At 63.4% G+C, this 4,569-nt stretch overlaps 1 protein-coding gene across 1 annotated transcript in view; it reads right to left on the reverse strand.

Moving 5' to 3' along the window:
• The window catches only part of LOC111141492 (cadherin 4), a 511,455-nt gene that overhangs the window by 48,477 nt on the left and 458,409 nt on the right, over positions 1 to 4,569 (reverse strand). The window lies entirely within an intron of this gene.

Raw genomic sequence — 4,569 nt, forward strand, 5'->3', positions numbered from 1 at the left:
GAAGGGCCGTGACGCGCCCCTCGCTGTTTCGGCCCCCGCCCCCCGCCCCCTTCCAGTGGTGGCCCCCCCCCCCCCCCCCCCCTCCAGTGGTGGCCCCGCCCCGCCGCCATCTTCCAGTGGTGGCCCCGCCCCCCGCCATCTTCCAGTGGTGGCCCCCGCCCCCCGCCATCTTCCAGTGTGGCCAGGAGACCCTTCATCCTGTCAAACGCAACCCAGCAGCAGCCCAAAGGTCAAGAAGCCACGGAAGAAAGGTCCTTGTGAACTACGGTTGGAGGCGGCGTCTTCTCACCGAGCGAAGCTGCTGGTGTCGGCACAGTCTGCGGCGGGCGGCGGTGGCCCAGCGGGGAGGGCCGGGGCTCCTCCCGTCTCACCCCTCCCCCTCCCCCCAACTTTTCATGGCATTCGTGGCTTCTGCGGGAAGTCTCTAAGCTCCCCACCGTCACCCACCTCTCAGGCTGGGCACATGCTGTGGGCTTGGTGGGGGGAGATCCGGTCTTGCTGCGGAGACAGGATGGTGCCAGGGGAGCCGTGGGCGCCTCCTGGGACCGGCAAACCTGCGTCTCTCCTGCAAAGGGAAGTTCCTACCCCGGCGATGCTCTGAGCAAGACATCTGTCCCCTCTCACATGGGAGCAAGACAGGGAAACTCCAGCGCAGGGGCTTGGTGCTGCGTCCCCATGGGGACAGGAGAGGGGAGGAACCAGAGCCACCTGCCGCCTCTTCAAGGCTCACGCTGCTTGGTGTCCTAACTGCGGGCCACCAGCTTCCTCCTGGGGCCGAGGAGCACTCCACATGGGCCCTGGAAGCACCTTCGCTGGGTGCCGGGGACTCCTGCCATGGCCAGCACCGGCCGCACACCTGCTCAGGGCAGGGCAAGGCCCCGGCGCCCGCATCGGGTAATGGCCTGAGCTTCTGGGAGCACCCGCGAGACTGGTACCGTCCCGATCTCTGCTCTACAGATGGGCCAAGGGAGGCACAGGAGGACTTGGGAATTTGCCCAAGACGAGAGCCGTGGCAGGACTCAGTAGCAGGTCTTACTTATGGAATCCTCAAAAGAACCTTCTAGAGATCATCCTGCAAAGCAAAGGTGACCCCTCTCTGTTTCGTGCATTTGAACGCTGATGTGTTGCTGGTTGTCTCAGAGCGACCCGTGTCCATAGCCCATCTGCTCGCTCTCACGTGGGGACAGAGTCAAAGGTGCCTGAGGACGTGGGGTGTGGAGCCCCAGACGTGGACGCAATGGGAGATCGCCCCGTGATCGGGCCACGTTTCTGATGGGGAGGTGCGTCCGGGCGGGACACGGTGGCCTGGCTGGCGGCCTCCCGGGGGTCGGGGGCCAGGAGGGAGGGAGGATTCAGAGCTGCTGGAGGAAGTGGAGGGGCCGCGTGCCGGGGAACGCTGGGGTGAGAGGGGGTGAGAGGGTGCCGGCCGGCGGCCAGCGAGGAAGGGATCCGATGAGCAGGAGGCAGACACCTGCAGGCAGGTCACCTCGATTTCCGAGCCCACGGGACACACAGCCGGGGTCGGGCGCTGGGCTAAGCCGGTTTGTGCTCGCTTGGCAGGCGGCAGAGAGGGCTAACACCCCGGCAGCTGGCCCCGCTGCCCCGAAGGCCCTGGTGGGCGTCCTGTGCGGGCTCGTGTCTGTGTCTGGACTGCCCGGAGCAGCTTCCCAGCCCTGGGGAAGACGGGACAGTTCTCGACGGCTTCTCCGCGGCGGGACAGAGAACGGAAAGATGGAACACGAGCTTTCACTCCAGAGTTGGGCAAATGGATCCGGCCGCTTCTCCAGCCGGGCCGCGTGGTCTCCCTGCTGCCGGTCACCTCACGGGGTCTTGGGGTGATGCTGCGGGAGGCGGCAGCCAGGGCTGGCCCTGGGAGACATCCCTCGCGTCTGAGAGGTTGAGGTGGGCAGTCCCCGGAGCACGTTTCCCAGTTCACAGAGCCGGCGGGGACACTTAACTCCTGGTGGCGTGGTGGGTTCCCCTCTCCCAAGATGGAGCCCCAGGAGGCGGCGGGCAACGGGAGGGAAGGCGCGCCAGCTGTCCGGAGGTCAGCGGGTCACCTGGAGGCTCGGACACGGAGCCGAGTGTGCAGGGACAGGTGGACGTTTCCCCCCACCTCCCCCAACCACCTGCGGCCAAGTTCTCTGCTTCCTCTCTGGTCAGCTGGAGTGAGGAGGGGCTGTGGTCCACAGGCGTCCCTGGAGAGGACCAGGGGTCTGCCCCCCAGGCCCAGCACACCACCCCAGATCCCAGGGGATGGCCAGCCCGTGACCCCCACTTTCCTGAGCGGGCCTGCCACCGAGCCATCTAGCTGCGGCCGCCACACGTCTCCCGGGCAGAGCCTGGTGCTGATCGAGGCCTTGAAGTCACATGGGGCAAAAAGTACAAACAGAAACGGGGTGTGCATGAGAGGTAGGCGGGGGCCCATGTTCCTCGGCAGGACACCAGCTGCTGCCTTGGCGCTTGGTGGGTCGACCAGCCTGCCCATGAGCAAAGGGGGCTGGCAGGCGACACTCACTCCCTGGAGACGACATCAGTGTTCAGATGCCCCCTTGCGCCCTTGTCCCCCAGGCTGAGCCGTCTCGGCTGGACTGTGGAGCCAGACCCTTGCCAGGGAGCCAGGAATTCCAGTGCTGACTTTGGTGTGAAATGTTGCTGGGAAACAGTTAACCAGAAACACTGAAACCAGGTCTCCTTTTGAGCTCAAGGTTTTCCAAGGAATTAAAATACAGTGAAAGGGAGAGCCTTCCCGCTGGGCGTGGGAGGGGCGGCTCGGCAGTCCGCGGGCGGCGGGGGGCTGCGTCCGCCTCGCAGCAGGTTTGGTGCACAGCCCGCCAGCGCTGCCCGTCCTCGAAGAGGGCCACAGCCTGCAGGCCAGGCATGCGGGGCCGGGGTATGGCCTGGGACCGCGCAGTCTGCAGGCCCAAAGCTCGGGAGGGGCCGTGAGTGGTCAGATGCTCTTCTGTCACTGCCTTGAAATCCTTAGTCCAGATGGGGGCTGCCCACTTCATCCGGCACCGGGCCCCGGATCCTGCAGCTGTCCTGACATCAGGAGCTGAGCGGTCTCGCCCCGGGGTGGCCCCTTCCCACCAGGCTCACCAGGCACGCAGAGCCGCAGGCACGGGAGGGCAGCCCGGCCCAGGGGTAACGACGAAGCCTTTTGTTTAGTCCAGAAGGTCCATAAGAACCAGCCGGAGAAGACACCCATACTGGGGACAGCAGGGGTCGCTGGAGCCCCAAGGAAGGCAGGAGAGGAGCCCTGCCGAGAGCTCCCCACTCCCCAAACCGCGGAAGCAATGGTGTGACATTCCAGCGGACACCAGAGCAGCCTGGGGACCTCCGGAGGGGCAGGGGTACCTCAAGCCCAGGGGGAGGGGCTTCTCCAAGCGACTGTGATAATTACAGATGGATCTGTCTAATCTTGAATGAGGTGAACCCCAGCGTTAGCAAGTGGCCTCTCCGTGGGGCTGTCTGGAGACAAAGCCCCTGATGTTGGAGGAGGCTCTCCAGGTCATCAGCTGATCAGGGACATGGACTGCAGCACAGAGGGACCCCGACCAGGGGGGGTGATGCAGCGAGCCAGCAGCAGCCCCTCCCCCTTCCCTGCTCCTTCGCTGGAAACATTCATTCCTCTCCACCACTGGCTGAGCATCCCTGTAGACCCTGGGGCACAAATGCCTGGAACAAGGCATTCTAGAAGGGGCAGGTGCCTCTGGGAAGGTAGACAAACCTGGGAGGGGCCGGGAGAGAAGAGCAGGGAGGAGGGGTCGTGCGTCCCCAGGGTCTGGGGACACTGGGACACTGGTAAGTGTCTGGTGTGGGAACAACCACGCCTTATTTCACTCAGAGAAGGCCCCTGAGAGCGCCTTCCGGGGGGAGCACCCCTGAAATCGCCTGTCTGGAAGCCGGCGGCAAAGTGTGCCTGAGTGTCAGCGGCTGGCTGCTTCTGGGGTCTCTATGCGTGTTTTCCTCCACATTCCCTAGCCCTGTAAACACAATCATCCGTCTGCCTCAGAAAGGATATGATGATTTTCCTTTAGATACTCAGGCTCCACGACAAGCTCTTTTTCCAACCAACTGACAAGACAACCTATTTCCCTTACATCTCCTTCTCCCTGACCCTGGCCCCCACTGTCCAAGAGGCAGTCAGGAGGGCAGCCACAGGCCCATTGCCAACTGCATCTCTGGGGCAGGACGCAGAGGTGGGTCAGTACCCACACCCCCTCTTCTCACGGCCTGTGGTCTGGCTGCTGAAGAGTTGGGGGACCTTTCTTAGGGGCTTCAGGTCAAGGAGCTTTGATGCCTCTTAATCCCAGTACAGTGTAAGCTCCCCCAGAGTGAGGCCGTGTTTACTCATGTTATCATCGCAGGCCTACTGCCAACCACAGGGCCTGACACATGCTAGATCCTTGAGAAATGTTCCCTGCATGGGTGGATGTGTGGGTGGGTGGGTGGATGGACAGATTCTTGGGTGGAATGGATGAATGGAGGGATGGATGGATGGACAGATGGACAGAGGAATGGATGGATGGATGGACAGATGGACAGAGGAATGGATGGATGGATGGA

Source organism: Enhydra lutris, unplaced genomic scaffold (assembly GCF_002288905.1).
Source record: "Enhydra lutris kenyoni isolate GAN:26980312 unplaced genomic scaffold, ASM228890v2 scaffoldscaffold6, whole genome shotgun sequence".
Classification (NCBI taxonomy): domain Eukaryota; kingdom Metazoa; phylum Chordata; class Mammalia; order Carnivora; family Mustelidae; genus Enhydra; species Enhydra lutris.